General features: G+C 47.0%; 2 protein-coding genes and 1 long non-coding RNA gene across 6 annotated transcripts in view; all 3 read right to left on the reverse strand.

Annotated features, from left to right (window-relative positions):
- Window positions 1–22,505, reverse strand: part of LOC149912216 (rho GTPase-activating protein 32-like) — a 336,632-nt gene that overhangs the window by 85,396 nt on the left and 228,731 nt on the right. The window lies entirely within an intron of this gene.
- The window catches only part of LOC149912217 (rho GTPase-activating protein 33-like), a 134,378-nt gene that overhangs the window by 80,862 nt on the left and 31,011 nt on the right, over window positions 1–22,505 (reverse strand). The gene's annotated exons all lie outside the window — the stretch shown is intronic.
- LOC149912222 (uncharacterized) lies at window positions 2,129–11,325 on the reverse strand. Of its 4 annotated transcripts, none has more exons than XR_016462000.1 (5): window positions 11,095–11,325; window positions 8,896–9,083; window positions 6,908–6,998; window positions 4,338–4,409; window positions 2,129–3,840 (listed from the first exon to the last, which is right to left on the reverse strand). It is a non-coding gene; the product is annotated as an uncharacterized LOC149912222 (long non-coding RNA). The 4 variants fall into 4 exon arrangements; XR_016461999.1 differs by lacking the exon at window positions 4,338–4,409 and adding an exon at window positions 8,398–8,480; XR_016461998.1 differs by lacking the exon at window positions 4,338–4,409 and having other exon boundaries at window positions 11,095–11,303.

The raw sequence follows: 22,505 nt of genomic DNA on the forward strand, positions 1-22,505 counted from the left end.
TTTGTGGGATGTTTTGCTGGCATCTAACGGCTGTAAGGGGAAGTCAAGAGAGAAAACTTGTGAATGCATAGAAGGGATGTTAAAATCTGGAACAGACTGTTTGGATCATTCACAGCTGAGTCCATGCCAGATTGCCACACTGCCAGAACCTGGGGCCTAGGATTTTCCTTTAAGAGTGCCAACTGCTCATTTTAAATGATAAAAAGTAACATTGAAAAAAGCTTCCCTCCTTGCATTAGAATAAGGCATTGATATTTGATGTTTCTGTCTTTCCATTCCTTTAGCAGCCTGGGTGTTGATGCAGCTGCATGCATCTGCTGCCCTGCCCTTCTGTTTTGTGTAAAAGAACAGTAAAATATGCAATCAGTGTGAGATCTTTCTGAAGTATTTTACTTTATTTGCCCCTAGGCTGCAATGGCTGGGAAATGGCAGTGTCACCCAGGAGCCCACACGGCGACCTGATGTCTCATTGTTGGGGTCTATTGGAAACCACCACGATGACAAAAGAATGCCTGGGATTCCTCCGGCCCAAATGCCAAACCTTGCACTTGGCTGTGCTGAACCTCATGAGGTTCACCCAGGCCCACCTCTCAAGTCTGCTGAGCTCAAACAGATGTCATTTTTCTCGTGTCCTTCCGTTCCGAGTCCATCTGTTCCCCAAAGCAAAAGAATTTGGAGGGAACCACCGACAGTTATGTGAGCGATTTCAGCGTCTATTTCTGATCATGGCAACAACTTCAGAGGTCACACTTAATTTACGGTGCCCGTTGTAATTCTGACCAAGGCTGCAGTTGCAGCTGACTTCCCAAGGCTGCAAGACGTGGTGGTGACACAGCCTTGTGCTTCTGCATTGGTGCTCATCCCACGTTTCCTTTCTCTGTCTCGCAGGTCAGCTCCTGCTGGAAGCAGATGGTATCCCAGTGTGAATGAAGGTCAGTGCAGGAGCAGCTGCTGATGGGAGGAAGGAAGTCCATGCTGAAGAGCTCTGAAGCATCTGCAGGTATGGTTCTGGAGGAGGCAGCAGTGATGTCGGAGGGCTCCCCAGCAGGAAGCTGTCTCATCCAAATGCTTGCTGAGTGGTTGGAAGGGAGCTTTCTGCATGACAGCAGCACCAGCTGCTTGCTTCAAATGCTGCAAAGACAAGGACTAGCAGGAGTTCCAGTATCTACAGTATCATCACGAATCACGATAGGATTACAATGTGTCCTCATACAAACGCAGCCATTTCTCTCTGAGTCCAAAGGCTGTCCGGAAAGCATCTGTGAGGTCTCTCACACCAAACCACTGCTGTCCGTGTGGGATCTGACTCATTAGGGTATAGGGGTTAGGAACCACAGGCTGTCTTTTGAGAACGGGTTCAGTCATTTCCTTACATCTTGCACCAGCCGATACGTGCCGTCTGCCTTCCGTGCCGACAGGATTGGGGTGTTATAAGGCCACAGACAAGGTTCCAGAAGACATCCTTAACCAGTGTCTGTGTTACAGCTTTTAGACCCACTCTCCCTTCTAAGGCTATGGGATATTGTTGCTGTTTCACAGCTCCACTCCCTCCTTGGGCAGTTCTTTGTAAGGGAAAATTGTGAGTCCACCCCGATTTCCTTCCCCTGCCCACAGCTTTGGATTCATTTCTTCTCATCATCAGCTGTTAACACATTCATTGACACCTGATATCTGTTTCACAGACTTGCAGCTGTAATCCTCATTTAACTGTTAAATCTCTCCCCCATAAATCGGTCCCTGCTTCAGGCACACAGAACAATTGCCCTGCAACTATTTTATCTTTCCATTTTAGTTCTGTGGTCTCCAAGAGTGGAGCTGTCATTTCTGATCCCTCAGCCCCAGTTATGCACAACAGCCACATCCAGATACACGTCTGGTACCTCTGAACTAGCTAATGCTGTAGGATGGAATGTTGTTTCTGCACTGGCTATCAAATGTGGGATTGCTCTGAAGCAGTACAGCACCATGTGTTTTGTAATTTGCCCTTAGAAACAGTTTGAAAAAGTAGAAAGACTTTATTAGTATTAGTAAAAAGAAGTTATTTCATAACATTTTAGAAATACAGTTGTTCAATCATGTGATCAATTCTCACTTACAGAACTGTAATAGATACAAATTGCATGGGTATAGCATTAAGGACCAGAAAGCATGTTGTAAGGCCATTCTGTTTGGATAGGAGAAGCTCAGCAAAAGAAAAACAGACTCCAAAGAAGCCAGGGCCTCCACACAAGGCCGAACTGACTCACTCTGTGGGCAGGTTGGGATGCAACAGGTAGGCATCAAGAGACTCCCCTCTGTCCTCCTTCCAAACTTCTCTCTCTTCAGGGATGAGCAGGTGTCCAGAAATAGTGGCCAAGTGTTGATAAGCAGCTGTCAGGCGTTCAATAATTAGCAGTATACCTGCTGAGCTAGCAACAATTGGTGTTTAGCCAGTCACACACACACACACAGAATGGCCCGGGTTGGAAGGGACCTCAAGGATCAGGAATCTCCAACCCCCTGCCACAGGCAGGGCCACCAACCTCTGTACCACTGCACATATGCACATTGCTGGATAGAAACAGCAGTGTGGGAAAAAACTGTATGCTGTGGATGCAAAGGGTGAATCAGAATGGCTTAACAGCTCAACTTATGAATGTATTTTCACCTTCACATTACCCATACAATGTCTGAGAAGGAGCTGTGTGTCAGATTTTTTTTTATGCTCCCTTTCTTTCACCAGCCCTCATGTGAAGTGCCTAGCTGATGGCAGCCCTGCTCAGCCTCAGAGAAAGGTGACCCCAGCCAGCATTTCTGTGCTTTGTGTCCTGTGTCAGCAATAACTCTGAGTAACTAATGCATTCAGGAAAACCAGGGTCTGTTCGTGGACCATTTGCAAACATAAAGAGATGCAAAAACCCAATGGATAACTGAGCTGTTATGAATGATTATCCCCACCTCTTCTGTTTGCAGCTCAGTGACTGTGGGCAGCCAGTCGAGCCAATGCACACCCCAGAAACATCAGACAAGGCACTTCTGACCTCGTTCTTCCTGTGACCTTACAGCACTGCCCTGCAGAATGAATGTGTGCCTGCAGAGATCTCTCTTGGCATGACTTCAAGAGCAGCTCAGTCAGTAGTTCACAACTTCACACCCATCTGGCTGTTAGATCCACGAGGGAACTGCTGATGTCAGAGCTAGAACATTGCCAAGCTGCAACAAAAGCTGCATGGCACAAGTGCCCATGGGACCTTTTTCATGGCCTGATGGAAATCACTGCAGTTGTTTTCTCTTCCATTTGCTCAAGTAATGTTACAGTACTTGTGGTGCCACCACAGCCAGAAGCACTGCTGAGGAAGAAGGTCCACTGCTCAACTATACTGTTAGACACAGCTTACGAACTAAGGTTCTATCTCCACAGCATATTGCAAAAAAGACCCTCTTGGTCCTTCCTTTTCAAAAGCAGTGGGAAAGACAGAGCATCAGTTAGCACAAAGTTAACCCGGGGTTAAAGGCAAGGTAATATAAAGGGGTTTCTGCCCTGTAGTATGACTGTATTGCTCCCTCTCAGTTTAAAGCCTGGTAGCCATCCAGAAGTACACTGCATTGACAGAGTATTTGATAGGAAAAACAAAAAGGAAAAAAAAGAAAAAGAAAAAGAAAAAGAAAGAAGGGGAAGATATAAGAATGAATGTGGTTTATGGGTCAATTTATGCGGTATCATGAGGGCTGATGCACAAAATCTGTGTTTGGACATCTCTCCACATTCCTGTTCCATTGGTGCCACAGAAGAAATGCTCCCGAGGGATTTGGCATAACAACGTATGATCTTCCATGTCAGTGTAGGAAGGTCTTTTCATTCTGTGGGAGCAAAGAGAAAGAAAAGCTATGAGAAGAATAGCATCTCTACTGTGCTGGAATCCTTGTTCCCAGTTTGACCAAACACTGAGTCATTATGAAAAGAATAAAACGTGACAAGAAATTCTACATTTGTCCCTGCATTCAGACCTTGAAAGTCATATTGATGCTCGTGCTTTCCTTGGTAGAGTAATTAAGGATGTGCACTGACTCTCAGCCCCAAGATGAAGAGGTGTTTTCTAAACATTTCCTTATTTTTCCCACTGGGCCCATTGCTCTAACTTAAAATACATCCTCAAAGCACTTTCCCTCTCATGGATGTTTCCAGCCAGCTTCCCAGTCTATGACATTTAGGGATGTGATCCGATCTGAACCTTTACGTAAACCTTTTGAGACTTGCCCATCACTGCTTCCATTGCTGTGTCTGAAAAATAACCTCAAGGCTATGTAATTAATCGTTCCTTGTTTTAATCTCCAAACCCAGGTAGATTAATGCCTACGCTGACCACAGATCAGTGATTTCTGGAGTCTTCTGCAGAGCAGCACATCTGTAGTTACAAGTTCTGAGTTTCCTTAGAAGGAAAGAAAGAATGAACAAAAGAAGGAAGGAACAAACATATTCTCAGGAGGAACTTTTCAGGGACCAATTCACAAGCAAAGGAAAACATGCTGTTCTCAGCAACCAAACAATGTACTTTGCGCTGCCACAGGGATTGATAACACGCTACAGCTAGAGCATAATTAAAGGGCTCCATCACTGCTAGGCCAAAAGCTGACCCGCTTTAAATCCTTACAGTATGGCGAGAAATGCTCTGACAACTTTCTCAAACTTGAAAAAACTGCTCCTGCTGGGCAGCCCAGTCAGCACCAGTATCCTCCCAGGTAACAAGCAAGAGCTACAGACTGGAGCTGAGCTGCTGGCAAGAAAAAGCATAGCTTGTCATATCAAGACTGCTAAGAGAAGTAAAGGGTGTGACTGCCTCCTCCAGCTGCCACGGCCTGAGACCACTCCTGAGCAGCCACTGGCTGGCAGCCCAAAGGCTGGGGACCCAGGATCTGTGCTCAGGCTGGAGGACACTGCTGCCACTCTCCTGTTTGCAGATTCAACCAGAGATGAAACTCAGCACGTATCCCAGAGACACACACACAGGATGCTGACACAGTCACACAGACTGCCACAGACAAGAGGCTGCCTTCACCAGCACCTACACACAGCAATCCTGCACAACAAACACACTCCAGTCCTTTTCCTCCCCTTTGGCTTGCAGAGACAGCAGCTCACCAGTGCAGCACACACACAGCACTCAAGCTGCAGAAGCACACCTGCAAGCACTGATACAGCCTCTCTGTCCAACAGCACCCCTGCGTGGATCCTTTAAGGAGCAGCACAGCAGTGCCTCTATCCAACACCCCTAGGCAGATCTCAGGCCCTTACACAGGATGGCTAAAATCGGAAGGGTCCCCTGGAGATCATCACCTCTGTGGCTGCAAGTAAAATGCCCCCGACTCCAGAGCTGGCACCAACTTTTTGCTCACATACACAGGTCTCACCAGTCCTTGCAGCAATACGTACACATGGGGCAGAGTGTGTGAAGGTACAGAGTGAGTCCAGATTTAATAAGAAGTGATAAGCAGACAGACTGTGGTCAACAAACACAGATGCCAGACACGCCCTGACCAGCTCTATTTTACACAACTTTCATAACCTTGATTTTCCAGCACCTTCACTCTGTTCATCCCTGGTTCCCCTTTTCTTTGTGCATCTCACCATGGTTTGCAGCCTCTACTGAGTCCCAGATTATCAGGGATTTGTTTCTTGTCATTGTCTTTATGTTTGTTTGGTCAGGTCTATGGCATCGTTTATTTTGGTTTCTGCCTTCCCCTTTTTCCTTTAGTTTCCCACTCAACAAAGTCCCTAGCAGATAACCTTGCTGGAACAAACACTCTCACACACTTACATCCCCCCACCAGTAACTGTGACTGACCAGGCAGCTTCCCATTACAGCCCTGCTTATCATTTGCTGGTCAGGTCTGTATCTCTCTATGCTCCTGCTTATGTCCTCCTCCCTTTCCTATTTCCCTTGTTACACTGTAAAACAGTCTTTGACCAAATATCCTTCAGGGAGCAGACACTCTCCTTCCATACCCCCTCACAAAGGCCTTTAGAAACATTCAAGAATGACCAATGACTCATCCTGCTTCACATTCAGTTATGCTTGGCTGCATCTTTCCAATGGCTTCTTGACTCAGTGACTCCACTTGACCTACAAGTCAGCCCTGTGCAAACTTACATCACTTCTGAACACAGCACTGTTCCTTGCTTCACCTCTAAGGCTGGATGTGGCTCTGGGCAGCCTGGTCTCCCTTACACACATCTCCCTTACCCCTGCCATCAGCATCCCACTTGAAACACTTCCCCACCTGTATCAGCATTTCCTCTTCCACACAGCTGCTGTGCCAGGACCTGCAGACTCCACAAGAACAGGAGAACTCCGCAGACGACAGTGATTCCGTTCTCCGCCCCAGAGCCTCCAGTGCTCAGCATCACACTGGGTGTTGTAAGAGCGGAGTGCTGACCGTCACGTCTCAAGCCAAGAGCTTCAGACTGAGCTGCAGTGCCAACGCACTGACACTGCCAGCCAACCTGATGGGGCCACGAGGAGGAGGAACTGCAAGCCAACCAGGACCACAACCACCTGAATTTCAAGCAAACAAGAACCAACACTCGCACTTCTTAGCTCCAAAAACGAAACTAACAATTGCAAAGGAACCTGATGCAGCCACCTGACAATCTGACATGCCCTGGAAATCAGTCTGCAGCACTTTCAACTGCCCTACACCAACTTCCAGCTTCTGCTTGCCGCTCCCTAAAGGAAGCAAGCAGCCAAAAGCAGGAATTTGTCGGGCTGGCTTCACCTGGCAATGAGCAGTCCTTAGTGAATGAGAATGGAAAAAGCCAACTGGATGTTACCATCTCATCTGTTCCTCCCAGGGTTTTACTGTCTCCTCACATCTGTCAGAGGAGCCTGTGTGAGATAAAAGAATACTGCAAAAACCAGTCAGCATGTACCTGTCACGGTGGATCAGAATGGAGTCCAGGAGGGCTCCATCCCCTCTGATGCAGTCAAGGCAAAGTAAGGAGAACACCTCAGATGCCATTCCTGTATCAAGCCAAAAAGAAGAAACAAAAACAAGCACGAGCTCTCAAAATCTCAGACCAAAAGCTACTAACAAATGGCCAGAGCAAACAAGGCACAAATGAAACTGGCTCCACAGTATTTCCAGCAATGGCCAAAATCAGAAGCCTAAAACTGCATCTGAGAAAGAACAAGGTTGTACAATCTCTTCTAACACTCAGAAGCATACAGCCCAGGGATTCCCTGTACTGTAAGTTGCATGATGAATGCTCTTCTTCGGAAGCAGCTTCCCTTTTTGCTGCCAGCTGTGATCATACAAAGGGCTGAAGGCTGTATACCAGAGGGATGAAGATTCCCCAGAGGTCACGAAAGATGACTGACCCTACAGAAATCAGAAGTGTTCAAAGATACAGCCCGGCCTCTGCTGTCTGACCATACCTAACCATGATTTCCATCTCACTGTGCAATCTCTCAGAGGCAAACAGCACAAGCAGAGCCCTGCACAAGGCGCCAGCAGCAATACTAGAGGTCACCTGGCTTTGGTGGACGTTGAGGAACTGAGTGTGTTCACTACCAGGGGACTGAATGGATTCACCCCGCTGTGTGACAAGGCGGCCTGAACAAGAAATTTAAAGTGCAAAGGAATAACAGCATCAACAACAAGCCCAAATGTCATCTTAGGTGAAGATGAATCTTTTGCAAAATGGCATAAAATGTAAATACTGGAAATTTAAGAGTCTGCTGCCCCACTTTCAGAGACATTTCCTTCCTCTACAATACTTGCTGTGAACACTGCTACACCACTGTGCTCATCTCCAGAATTTCAGCTAATGATTTTGTTCACGATGCCTGGTGGCAAAGCAAACACAACCACATTCAACTGTTCTCATACTGCAGGCTGTTACACTTCTAGAATTAGAAACAGAGAACCACAAGGCAGAACGAGAAACATCCAGTGATTATCTCACACAACACTTACCTCAAAGTTACTCATTGTCCCTGCTTTATCTTCAGTCCTACACTTCTGACACTTGCAAATTTGCCAGCAGTTAACATGAAAAATGGCACAGCATACAGTCACAGCTAAAACTCAGTCATTATTACAGGAATGGCTACAAAACACTAACAGCCCAGGGAAATGCAAGAGCAGCATGCACTCCCTCCAGAAATGCTCCCACACATCTGCAGGTCAGGAACCTCACACCAGGCATACTTTCCAGGTATTCAAGGAATCCTCAATGCATTTCTGCACTGAAAGAATTGCAACTGGAGCACTTGCAAATTGTCAGGGTCAGCAATAGCCTTTACAACAGCAGCTACTCTGCAATTCTGAGACTGCCTCCCTAAGACATCTCTCACTGAGCAAGGAACACCAATCTTCTCTTACACAGAAGAGTCTTCTTTCAGTGCTGACAAGGATTACCTCATATTCATCAAAAGGCTCCAGAGCCTGCACTCTGTGTTGCTCATCTTCTGGAACACAGCAGGTGAAACACTCGCTCACATCTAAAACAGAAATCCCTCCAGATGATTCCTTCTGGAAGAAAAGACTCACTTCCCACAACACAACAAAGACCCTCCATGAAGCATCTGCATGGGGGGTCTTTAAAACTGCCCAGCTGGAAAGAAGCAGCAGCTCAAAGTCTGATGAGATGTCTTGCCTAAACATTTCTACAGAACACCTAAGATGAAAAGCCTCAGAGGAACCCATACGTTGCCTTATCCCACACCAGCAAACAGGCTGCTTCTTGGCGAGGGACCTTCAGATGACTAGCCACATCAGCAGAGCAGGCAGCAGCTCTGCCTCGGCCCTTTTTGCTTCAACCCAGCTGGCCCAGCTGGCGACTTCTACAATTACCTGCAGTTTCCCCTTCTGCAGGTGTCTCAGTTTCCCATGGCTCTGAGGGCTGCAGGTACTCACTTTTCCAAAAAACTCTTCTGCTGTGCTTCACAATCAGGCTTGGAGACAAAGAGCAAAGTGCAGAGTCCAGCTGGCTGAAATGCTGTTGCATGACACGTCCAAAGGGGTCCTCTGGGTGCATCTGCTCATAGAGCAGAAAGCATGCATGAGAGAAATGCTCTGCTGCCCACTGAATCAAGGCTCCTGACCTGTCGGGAGACGGACGTACGGATAATTAAATACCCGTGGGACCACCTCTTATAGGACAGGTGCAGCTTCAGGCATGCTATTCAGGCATCCTGACAGATAACATACAAAAGAGAAACCTGTACTGGGAATCTATGGAAGTCTCATCCATTCATAGAGAGAGTCTGGGATGAGAAGACCCCAAAATTTTAAAAACAAACAAACCTACAGTACTTCAGGTTCTTCTTTGTATTTTCCTAACCTCCCTTTTAGGTTCACAGTACAGATGAGATTGGAGAAACCTCTGGACGCCATCTGCTCCAACCTCCTACACCAGCAGAACCACCCAGAGCTGCCTACCCAGGACCATGGCCAAGTAGAGTCATAGCACGGCCTGGGTTGCAAAGGACTCAAAGATAATCTGGTTCCAACCCCCTGCTGTGTGCAGGTCGCCAACCAGCTGCCCAGGCTGCCCAGAGCCACATCCAGCCTGGCCTTGGATGCCTGCAGGGATGGGGCATCCACAGCCTCCTTGGACAACCTGTTCCAGTACCTCACCACCCTCTGGCTGAAAAACTTCCTCCTCACATCCAACCTAAACCTCAACACCCCCTGTCTCAGTGCAAAGCCATTCCCCCTTGCCCTATCACTCTCCACCCCCACAAACAGCTCTGGAAGATCTGCAAGGAGGGAGACTCCACAGCCTGTCTGGGCAAGCTGTGACAGTGCCCATCACTCACACAGTCCAGAAGCGTTTGCAGATGTTCAGACAGAAGCTCCTGTGTTCCAGCTGTGCACACTGCCTCCTGTTATGATGCTGTGGGAATCAACTGCTCCCTCATTCCTACAATGCAAGGAGCTGTTTGGAGCTTGCACAGAATCCACAAGGCTTTAGTTTTAAGACACAAGGCTCCCATGACTTACAGTGAAGCCTCTGCTTCTCATTTCACAGCCCAGCTAACCAAGGACAGCTCACCTGAGCTGCTGTTTGCCATGGAGGTGAGCACCACCTCTGCTATGGAAAGGGTGGGGACATCACTGTCCAGTCCTGCTTCATCTACAGCTACGCTCAGCTTTGGCAGCTCTGATAAATCCACTCCCAGCCACCTGTGATCCTTTCCACAACAGGCGGTGGTGACTCCTGTGGGACAAAAGCAATGCTAACTCACTGCAGTGGCTGTGCAGGACTGAGACCAAGACCAGGAAAATCAGTACCACCAGCAATCACTCACAAGACCCAACTCAGTTTTTCTGTGAAATGAACAAGAAAATGCCAAAACTGAATGAACCATAATAAGGTAGCATCCAGAAGCATCAGGAAAAGACCCAATAAACTCAGAAATGAAACTCCATTATTCCTAGCACAAATTTCAACTACTGACTTCCAAGAGTTGTATTTACTGTACGAACAAAACTTTGTCACCTTTACTTTAACAACATTCTTATATCACTGCTCTCATTTACAGACATTTCAATTCAAGGTAAGAAAATGCCACTGCTTTGACAAAATAGTTTCTCACATCTACCAAATCTTTATCAGATTTGTTTGTGGGTTTGGTGGGTTTTGTGTTTTTTAATCTCAAAAAAAGATTTCATTTCTGTAAGATGGCTTTGGATTCTGAACCACGAGAACTCCCTGCAAACACGAGCACTAGTCCTGCAGAGCACTGTTCTCACAAACAGGTCCCAGCTTATGATCTGCAAGCATTATGCAGGCATGCTTCTCATGACTATCAGCACTCATAAGCTGCTTCACTCTCTTCTGCCAAAATCAGACTGTAAATAACTAGGCAGTAAAGTAGGTCTGTATGGGCGCTGCTCTGTTGCCTCTACGCCAGAGAAATCCAGCACCTGTCCCTGTCCTGAGATTTGTTCATCTACACGCTTCTCAAAGGCAGCCATCACCAAAAACTGAGCGGCCTCCAGCAGTCGCCCATCCCAGTGTTTCCTCTTATGTTCTTCTAACATCTCAGTCATCTCACCACTTCTTCTGGACACAGAGAACAGGATATTCCCACCTCCTCTGACACCCACCTTTGGCTTCAAGTGCTTGGAAGGTTATTGGTACGGACAGAATCCTTTTCCACAGGGTGCTGTACATCTATAAAATGTGGACAGATTCAACAGGAAACCAAACCAGCACTCCTACCCCCCCCTTCCTTCCCCATTCCTTCCTTCCCCCCCTTATTTCCCCCTTCCTTCCTTCCCCCCCTTCCTTCCCCCCCTTCTTTCCCCTCCCTCGTTCTGCCCCCCTTCCTCCCCCTTCCTTAGTTTCCCCTTCCTTCCCCCCCGCTTCCTTCCTTCCCCCTTCCTTCCCCCTTCCTTCCCCCGTCCTTCCCCCCCTTCCTAAGCCCCCATCCTTCTCCCTTCTTTCCTTGCCCCCCCATCCTTCCCCCTTCTTTCCTTGCTCCCCCTTCCTTCCTTCCCCCCCTTCCTTCTGCCTTCCTTCCTCCCCCTTCTTCCCCACCCGTTCCTTCCCCCTTCCTTCCTTCCTTGCCCCCCCCTTTCTCCCCCTTCCTTCCCCCTTCCCCCCCCCCCCCCCTCCTTCCCCTTCCTCTCCTCTCCTCCGTGTCCGTGACGGGGGCACAGCCCCGGGAAAAGGACAAACAACCGCAGGGCTCGCAACGCTTTGCCGCGAGCCGGCCGGCCCCGGGCCGCGTGCGCTCCGGGAGAGGGGGAAGGGCAGAGAGCGAGCAGATCGTCGGAAGCGAGAGAAAACGCGACGGCAGCGAGCCGAGGAGGAACGGCGACTCGCCGCACGAACCCGATCCGGCAAAGCGAGAGACGCGAGAGCGTCCGGAATGCCGGTCACAGCGCGGCAGTGCGAGGGAAAGCGCCGCTCTGCTCCGCGGCGAGCTGAGACGGCTGAGCCGGGCCGGAGGGAGAGGGGCAGCCGCTCGGGTCCTGTGCGGAGCTGCACCCCGCTGCCTCTGCCCGCCAGCTCCTCGGGGGGGCCGCCCCTTCCCCAGCCCCCGCCGTCCCCCCCACGCCGTCCCCCCCCTTCTTTCCTCCTCCTCCCCCCCCATTCTATCCCATCCTCCCCCCCCCCCCCCCCCGCCCTGTCTAGGAAATGTCACATAAAATATTACTTTCATACTTCAGCTTTTCCAGCCTGCTCTCCTCTGTCCAGCTTTTATTTTAAACGACACGTCTGCACTTGATGCACTGTTTGCACACACAGAGTTGCTCTCCGGCTCTCATTCTTGCACCTGCCACAGCTGTTTGTGTAACTGCTGTAAAAATGTGACAGCGTGTTTAAAACTACTGGAATTCCTGCAAAGAAAGGAAAAAATAGATGTAATGGGAACCGTGCTGTTGGATTATTGACTGTGGCTGTGTCTGTTCTGTGAAACAAATACAGGCCAAATGAAGGAAAAATGTATTTCTGCAGAGTTCAGTGTGGCTGCAGAAGAAGGCAGTACGTGACATCTGAAAGTGGTTCATTTGTTCACATCTCACTCTTTCACTAACACTGCAAAATCCAGGGCTTTGTTTCTCAGCTGCCAACTGCTCAACCCTGCCAAATACAGAAATGATGTATCAGTCTTTAATGTAAAAGCTGGTTGGTAGTTATTCTGGTCAGTTTTTGTCATTTTCACGTAGACTTCATGGGTTTCCTCATTGTTCAGGTTAACGTAGACCTTGTCAGCAATCTGTATCAGTGGCCATGTGTTCAGTTTTTATGATTACAGATCATGTGGAACACCCTGTTCATTCAATAAAAATGCACAGATTACTTTTTAATCCTCACAGCAGTGTGTTCAGCTCCAAGTTAAACTCAGGGAACTGGGATTGCTTAGTCTGGAGAAGAGGAGGCTCAGGGAGACCTCGCTGCCCTCCTCAGCTGCCTGAAGGGAAGTTCTGGAGAGCTGGGGGCCGGCCTCTTCTGCCACGTCAGCAGGGATAGGACCAGAGACAGTGGCCTGAAGTCGCCCCAGGAGAAGTTCAGATTGAACACGAGGAGAAATTTCTGCTCAGAAATAGTGGTGAGGCATTGGCACAGGCTGCCAGGGAGGTGGTGCAGTCACAGTCCTGGGGGTGTTCAGGAAACGTGGAGATGTGGCACTGAGGGATGTGGTTTAGTGGGCATGGTGGAAATGAGACAATGGCTGGACCAGATGATCTTAGAGGTCTTTCCAACAGCTTCAGAAAACCTGTTAGTGTACTAGAACGAGGTTTTTAGGCACGCTTTTTCCTTCCTAATAGAATTACAGCTCTTTCCCCACATAGAAAGCTTCCCAGCTGCCATTTTTCAGGGCTGTGAGTATGGTCTCCATTGCCCTGACAACACCCTGGCCATCAGCCACTCTCATGAGAGCTGCCTGGTGCTGTAGGGTCGCTTTACTTTCTTGGTGTTTGCCTGGCAAAGGAAACCCCTAAAAGTCCCTTACACCTCCAGATCAGCTGCTCTGTCCTGGCATGTATGTCCTGTGATGTCCTGTGATGTATGCCCTCCTGCCCACATAAGCAATCAGGGAAGGCAGTCAGGCTTGTCAAATATGATGTGCTCTTAGTAAAACCTTGCTGAGTGCAGTTCCTGAGTGCATTCTTGTCCTTTGCATCTCTGAAGAAGTGTTATAATCAAGTGCAAGCTGTGATGCTCCTATTGACTGACTGACAAGCTTATAGCCTACAGCGTTTGATTCCTGATTTGATGGCCTCTCACTGTTTTAATTGTGTTCAAATGTATTTCTCTAAATGCAAATCTGATGGCAGTGGCATTTATGGAGCAGTTTATTAGGAAGATACAAACCAGGCATATAATGGAAAGGGAGACGGATTGAAGAAAGTATTTGAGATCTACCTGCAAGAGAAGGAGCAACAGACACAAAGCCCTGAGTCACTTGACATAATGACAGATTACCAATGGCTGCTCAGCTTGCCACGAGCTACACTTTGTGCTTATTGTTTAGTTTTTCAGCACATGAATGGCTGTTTACCTGCAGTCCTTCACAAAGAAGGAATCTGAAAAACTCTTCCCATGGCTGTTAAAGATCTGCAATGATAACTGGGTTCCAAGGTATTTCTAAGCCAACTTTAGAGTTACGTCTGTGTGGTTTCTGCCTGCTTCAAGGGAGTGCATAGCTTTGAGTGCAAACTTATCTTGTGGAAACATCATTTGGAGACAGGAGAATATGTTACTCCTAAATAAGTGAAATGAAGAAACGTCAGGCTCAGGCCATGATCTCTGCAGATAAAGGGAACATTCACAGCTAGTGGAGGTGTTGTGTAAATCAAGCTCAGTATGACTATGAGGTTAACTACAGGAACTGTACAAATACTGCAGAGAAATATCTGAAAATTCAGGTGGAATATTGGCTATTGGAAATATTGGATGAGAAAGCTTAAAAGCTAAAGAAAAATACTAAGCATTTAAAGAAAGAAATCAAATGATGGAAGGCAGGGAAGAGAAGTTCTGGAGGTGACAGAATTTATATAAGCAGCCCTTTACCCTTCATAGTCTGCAACTTCTGCTTCTTGTGCATTAAGTTAGAATGTGCCACTGTGATCTCATACTTTCCCAAAGGCTTCCCCACATCCCATATGAATAAAAAGCGAGGTGTGAGGAATACCCCAAAGTTCTCCATTCTTGGTGAACTGGGAGAGGACAAATCTGTGCTTTGTAGGAGATTTTGCCTGAGGGTGCAAAGCAGTCATCACAACAGAACACATCTCAGTGTAGGAGTAATGAGAAGCAATTTCTGCTCTGAAGCCAGAAATGCTGTGGGAGGCTGTGGAAAGAAGGCTAATTGTCCTGCTCCAGCATCAGAGCCAACAGTTTTATCTACGTGCAATTGGGAACAAGGGGCTGAGAAGAGTTCAGCCAACTAAAACATACCTTTGCATCTTCAGATTTTCTCATTAGCAATCCTCCAAAAAAACGTGTATGATGAACCTTTCTGCAAGGAAGAAGACAAGGCAGTGGAAAAGATGTGCCTCTATGGAGGTGCATCATTGGCTGCACCTTGAATGTTGTTCTTCCCATCTCAAAAGCCATCGAGAAGGATGTGAGTAGGTTCAGAGGAGGACTGTAGGGATGATCAGATTGTAGGACAACTTTCATACGAAAAACAGTAAGTAACCAAAGGCAATTCAGGCCAGAAAGCAGACAACCAAGAGTATGACTGGCAGAGTTTAACAGGGAACCACTGATCTCTGATTCTTCCCTTGTAAGACCAGAGGACATGGAATTGCACCAGCAAAGAAAAGTTTCAGAGCAAATGAACAAAGGCATGCAATGCACAGCTCAGCTGTAGAACACTCTCACAGGAGATGATGGAAGGTACAGTTTTACATAGGTTCCCAAATCCCTTCATGCTTTCTGGCACTGGCCACAACTCCTGCATCTCTGTGACTCTGATGAAATTTGGTTGCATTGCTACCCTTTTTGCTCACATCTAGCAAATAGCATTCTTCAAAACACCTCTGTTCCGTAGTCACTGAGGTTTGTGTGACTGTACTCATTTCCATCAGTTTATAATATTTGATTCTAGTTGTCATTTTGGCACATGCTGAGAGGTTCTTTTGGATGGCTGGTGATAATTCATTGTTGTTAAGGACCAACAAAAAGTTTTATATTTAGCCTTACAGTCAAGACAGATTTAATTCGTACCGTGCACTATTTTGGGATAACTGTAGCATTAGATTCCTATTAAAACTGAGGGTTGTGTGAGAACCTCTGCATTTCATTTTGCCTTAATCTAACCAGAGGCATCCCCAAATCTGGCCATCCCTTCCACTCTCACACACAGATGTGATAGCTGCCTGCAGAGCTGTGAGGTTAACCAAGGATAATGCAAAGCATGTGCAAAGAACTAAGAGGAATACAGCCTGTCCACAAGAGCACCAAGGTATAAACCAAAATTAGGGATCACTGCATTTCCTAGGGAAGCAGAACCGAGTGTGTGAATCTCACCTACCAGCACTGCCTGTGGGGGGCAAAGAGGGGATCTGCCCATTGGCTGCTCCCAGGGTCAGAGCTGTTCTCCTACTTGCCTGCAAAGCTACCTTCCCTCATCTTCCCCCTGTCCTTATCCATGTTCATACTATTTGCTGTTCCACAGGTGAAGCTGGAGTCACTCCAGTGATTACATGGCTCTGTTCTGATTGGTGTAAACTTTCCTCACATGGCTTTAAAAGGTACGGGTTAAAAACATTTGGTGTGCATGCTCAGTGAGAGGCTGTCACCCCTTGGAGGCTGGTAGCTTTCGGGATGGAGATGTGTTTTGATGTTATAATGAGCAGAATTCCCCAAAGGCATTTTGTAAAAAAGGTGAGTCTTCGGCTCCGAGAGAGGCAGGGAAGCACTTTGGCACCACCAGGTCCTCATCCCAGCATCCTTATTCTGTTTATAGTCCTGATGTTGCTGACTCCTCAAGTTGCCCGGGGAGCTGCAACAGATCACAGAACTCTGATGCAGTCCCTGCTCTGCTGCACCCTCCATGCCACCTGATGGCACACAGGCTGCGCTCTGCTTCTGTACCCTTATGAACAGCCTGCACCTTCATTTCCAGTGAGCAAAGCTCAGTGAATTAAAGTCTCCCTTCTTTGAGCCAATTCTGCACTAACAGCATGAATTGAATGCCTGCTGTTACCTTGCATCAGAGCACCAGCCCATCTATTAGCTTCACTCACGTTCTGACAGGTGTGAGAAAAGGCAATCACAGTGCAACAAACCCTCCTGCATTGCGTGTGTTTTCTAGGTACTGGTCAGTAGTGGCAGCATCTGGTTCAGCTTCTCAGTTACACCTGAAAGATAGAAACATTTATGTTCAGATATAGAACATCTGATCTGTTTACATTCAGTTTTTGTTTCAGGTCAGATGGGTTACTCTGCCAATTCCTGCAAAAGAAGAAAGAATTATTGATGGGGAGCAGAGTGCTTTTGTAGGCCCTTTCTGGGCTGCCCTTAATGTCCAAAACATATTTTCAATAACAGACCTTTAGAGCATTACTTTAGGCATGAATTGAAGCAGTGGATTTCAGGAGACACACATTTCCAGTCACAAGCCAGATAAAAGTGTTTTGTGATTACAGAACTCTGCCAAAAAAAGCAGAACAATGCTTTTACCAGGTGTGTTACTCCTCCATCCACATTTTAACCATGTAAGCCAATGTTAGTGGTTTTGTTTTGTTTGTTTGTTGTTGTTTTTCCCTGTTTTATAGCACTCTGGAGACATTCATGACAGTGAAATCTTTAAAACATGCAGAATTTCAGCAAATAACCACAACACTTCTTTGTAATTCTTCTGGTTTCTTTTCTTTCCCAGAAGCTTCAGAATACTGATTTCTGTGTGACAGAGTTATCCTCCTACCATTCCAGCCTCTACATCATTTGTTTGCCAAACAGAAAACAAGAATTCCTAATTGCTGGTTGGATTTCTTTTTCTCCCAAAGGTTTTACAAAGATTGTAAATGGCACGCATGCAAATTTAAAACATCTGCAATTATTCACTTTCATTTTTTTCCTTTGCATGACATCTTTTCCTATGTTCTGACATCATGTATTACTTTCTAGAGTAGTATCATTCTTCCTACCTTGCTAATCTTTCCTTATGTGACTGAGTTATCAGGTCCTGCTGCTCCACCTCCAGAGCTTTCTATAAAGGAGCTCTGTGAACAGTTCTACAAATCGAGTCCTAAACAGAGATCTGCAGACTGTGTCACAAAGTATGTGATGAAAGCATCTCTAAATGCACTCTTTGCACTGAACACATACTGCTCAAGCACAACCAAATGAGCATCAGAATATTGCCTGTGAGAGCTGCTGCTACTCAGATACATATATATATAATATATGAGGGCTGCTCCAAAAGTAACGCCTCCTATTTTCTGATGCAGGCCCATGATATCAGAGGTGACTGTTGGTGGTATGGCAGCAGAGGCTGAACCTTCCTACAAATACTCCATTACATTCTGTTGTCGTGCCAGCAGATGGCAGCAGAGCTGCAGTTTCCATCGAAATCAACAGCAGGCATTACTTTTGGAGCGACCTACATCGGAGTGTGCAAGTATCCGTATGCACTTGTGTACAGCAGTGAAAAAGTCATGGAAAAAGCCCCCTGCAAGGAATGCGGGGAGCATTGCCTTTGCCAACCCCTGAACAAAAGACTGCAGTGTTTTTCTCAGTAATGTCCCAGACGTTTCCAATGGGAGAGAAGGAATCTGTGGGACTGACGGTGGGAAATTCAGCTTTCTCATTTGGCACAAACCTTTTCCTGCAGAAATTTTAAAGTAAATTTCACTGCCAGAAAGATGTGGAGATCATCAACACTGCATTGCCTCTTTCTCCCAAAACATGCTGACATGACTAAAAGGTCACAGCACTTCTATGGTACATTGCTTCATCAACACACTCACATTCACACTCTTAACATAAAATGAAAGAAGTTTGTGTCATGGTTCTCCAGAGTGCAGAATTCTGTACTTAGCTGCTAAAAATGAGTGTCTCACAGCTGAACCTTGGCAGAAATCCATCAGGGGAAGAAGGGCCTTGAGGCTGTGCAGCAATGAGGAGGGCTGAGTTCCTCTCCAGTGTTGTTTTCCAAGCCAGAGTCCAAACCAAGAGAGCTTGCAGCACTGGAGAATGAGCTACAAACGGCCATTTGAAGCATCTCTTCAAGCACTTCTCATCTGCCCAGAACAGAAGGCCACAATCAGTGTTAATTCTTTTTCTGTCTGCCTTGGTATGCAGCAAAGACACTGGACTTTGGTTTTTAATGTCTCACAGTGATTTTCCAAGAAGAAAACAAAGGAAGAAGAAGTATAAAGGCTCCTTGTGCTGCTGGTATGTAAATCACCCAAGCAATCACAAGTGAAGATGAGAATGGTGAAAGCTCACTGCTGATGTACCGAAATCTTCATGTGCTATATCAAACCTGCAAGGAATGCAATGGACAAATGACAAGCTCACGTCTCTCTTCTGACAAGGTTTTGGCTGCAGTGACAGCCTTCTTTCTGAGTCAAATCTTACCATCCTCCCAGCAACAAGCTCTACCTGCTGAATGGCATATTGCTAGGAGCATCCTTCCACGATCCAGTAATGGTCGGAACAGAACTGTGAGCTTGATTTCTTGGAAAATCAGGCTGTGTCTGAATGTATTCCAGCACAGAGCAGGAGAAGAGACGGCACTGAGCAGCATGGCAGCAGGTAAACAAGGCATCGTGTGCACTTTAGAAAGTAGAGCTTTCCTGTGACGGGCAAGGGAGCAAGATGGGGGAAGATGGAGAGAATCAAAGACTGTGGCCCTTGGTGGGAAGGGAAAAGCTAACTTCAGTGTGGGACACAAGCAATAAGGACAATCGACATCACTCTGTGGACATTTGAAAGCCCTTCCTCCAGAGCCGCTTGCCTCCGGAAGAGAGTGCTCAGGAGTGTTTGCTGGAGATCTGCCTGTGACTAAATAGCTCCAGCTCGGTCTGGGAAAGCTGGGAATGATACCTTCGTGTCCTGTGAAAACAGGACGCAGGTGGGCATCCCTGCTCCCTCTTATCTGCTGGCAAGGCCCAGAAGATGGGAACCAAGGAGTTTCTGCTGAGATCCCAGAGCCAGAATCTGCCACTGCAAGGAGAGCTGACTCGACCACTGTGGATTTGAGCTGTCACTCCAAAGACAGCTGACTCGACCACTTGGAAAGCACTGAAAAGGGGCCATCATCGCCATGGTCACCGTTGCAGTCGTCGTCAACAGAACAGCAACACCCGACGACCCACTGCTACTGAAGATCAGTGGCTGAACTACGAACCGCACCGGATCCGTGGTGGTGACTATCTCCCTCTTGCTTCCTATAAAGACTCCGTGCTGCTTCTTTCCTGTCTTTTGTATCGCCCTCCTACCCTTCCCATTACCCCAATTCAGAACAGCGTCCGTCCTCCCCTTCCCCATCTCCCTAATTAAGATTTGCAATCAACTGGTCGGACCAGCATTGGAACCGTTGTTTTCTTAATCTCACGCCGGGTACACAGATACTAAAAGAACCTCCTCTCCCTCCTATAAATGGGAGCGAGACATTTATTTAAGGCGTAGTGGAAGGCAGGAACCCACCGTGAGTGCTGTCCTTCCAGACACAGCCTGAAAGTTTCCTGTGCGTCCCTCCTGGAGCTGCAAGGAGCGATATCTTTGAGCACTTCCACGTGAGTCCTTCTCCAGGAAGACTGCTCCGTATTCTGAAACCTTGCTGTTTGTGAGCATACCTCTCATGAATTAATGTAGAATATGTGTGTGCCTCCTCAGGAAGACCTCTCTGCATTTGGTGATTTAAGTATCTCTAACTTCAGTGTGCTTCCCTCTGAGAAAGGGAAGAGTGACTGGAGCATTTGCATTTGTTTAATCGGTGTTGTGTGCCTCCCTGGGGGGAGGTAAGGAGTTGCCTGGGCTTTTGAATACGTGCACCCCCTCCTCCCTTGGTGTAGGTCTTTCATTGCATTGAAAAATGAGTGACAGCATTGCCAGCATGAAAAGTGGAGATGTCTTATTTGTGTGATGTGTGATAGAAAGCTGCAGCCACAGCATGAATCACCTCTGATGATGCCCGCTGACCCTGAGAGAACGACTGCTGTAGTTAGGGGGCTTCCAGAGTCGTTAAAATCTATAGGTAGACAAAACTCCTCGCTGTTGGAAAGTGCCTAAGTTTTGGTGAGAGATGTGTGTGTCTCTGGGATTACCTCTGATGCTTTGTACTGAGGGCTCTCATGTAACACTGGTGTCACCACTCCTGAAGAGTCACCAGGTGGCAAACTGAGTGACTCTGATTGTTGTCTGAAATTGAAGGATGATGGAGGAGTTGCTAAACAAATCGCCCACGGTGAAACGTCTCCTATTTTGTGTGCTGCTGCAGCTCTGATGTTTCTTCCTCGTATGATTTACTCAATTTCTGCAAGGCCTCGTATCCTCCGTGTGCTTTGTAAGCACTTGTACTGATGGACGAGTCCAACAGATCAGGGCAACATTTGTAGCCAAGCCCAAGAAACCTTTTACAATATATCTGACTCGGCCAACAGATGGAAAGATTCGGTAGCTCTGCAGCACAGCACATGCTGAATGGAGGAAGAGGAAACCTGTGTTCTGCAATTCGTACTTCATGCCCAGTGCCTGTAAGATCAACATTGCAGAAGGGTGAGATACGAACAAAGGTGGCTGTCAAATATTCAGAGCTGTTCAGTTTGCCTTCCAGCATTTCAGGCTCTTCTGTCCTGTAAGGGCAAGAGGATGCACACGTCGGAGAGCGTTCCCAGCCCTGGCACAGCCCAGAGATCACTTTACTGCGTTCATTCCGTGGTATCCAGGGAACAGTCTGTCTGTGTGGAGTAGGTAGATTTAATTTCCCAAAATAAAACCTCACAGGTTCAGGTGTGGGAAGAAATAAAGTGGCATTTCTGATTGATGTCTCTCTGAAAATATTTATGAAGAGCCGTAACTGTGGCTGGTATATGAAGTACAGAACTTAGAGAGCTATTTATCTTTCCCCTCTTCTGGAGCATTAACAAGATGTCCTTTCATGGGCTGTGAGTTGGCTGTCGCAGCTCCACACCAACATCAATCGCATTCCTGCAGAGAAAGCTTTGGGGCTGGGTTCAGCTGGACATTTACATCACCTTGTACCATGATGTGTTGTTCTGATGAGCCTCTGGGAATTACACGTTTCAACTGGACCAGGTCAAGGCTTCCTAAAGATACAGCTCCCCTTTTCCAAACAGACAGAATGATAAGACCAAGTAACGAAAGGCAGTGCAGTGGAGTTTCCAATTCTGTTAAGCAGTCTCCTTTATTTCACTGTATCCATTTGCCTATACAGCAGTGCAGCCTATGGAGCCTGTGAGATGTTTAGCTATCCAGAGATAGGATGAGCTGAACTCCTCTTTGGGCTGCAGTTGTTTTGGTTACATCTATGCAGACCATAATGGGGGCTTAGCTCACATAGAGCCACATTGCAAGCCAAAGCCCACCCAAAATGTTCAGTGTTGTCTTTCAGAACTGGGTTGGGAGCTCACACAGAGGTGTCAGGTCTGACGTGCAGTTTGAAAGAACCCATATCACATAGGAACAGCAGCCATTCCAGAAAGGTGAGATGCTTTTAGAGATGCTGTTCTGCATCATTCAGCCATTGGTTTTATGGCTTTGCATACCTGTCTTCAGAGACATGCATTCTGCTTTCAAACTCTGTGCTGACTGTGCAGCTCTGGCAGCACATCTCCGTGAAGTAGATGCGGCTCTTCAGTTACTCAGCACAGAATAAATACGTGCCTTATATTTGGCAGCATTTTCTTCACAAATAGCTTCCTGCTGAAGCATGCCTGATTTGTCATAGTTTTTCTTCTTGCTCATGTAACACTTTGAGCCTGTTCCTGCCTTATTTGTTTGGTGTTTTCCTTCACTTTATGTATGTTGCAGCCATTTGTTTTGTAACGAGTAACAGGAGCATGTTTCCAAAAGCACTCATAAGATG

This window comes from Phasianus colchicus, chromosome Z (assembly GCF_987193195.1).
Source record: "Phasianus colchicus chromosome Z, bPhaCol1.hap1.1, whole genome shotgun sequence".
In the NCBI taxonomy this organism is placed as follows: Eukaryota; Metazoa; Chordata; class Aves; order Galliformes; family Phasianidae; genus Phasianus; species Phasianus colchicus.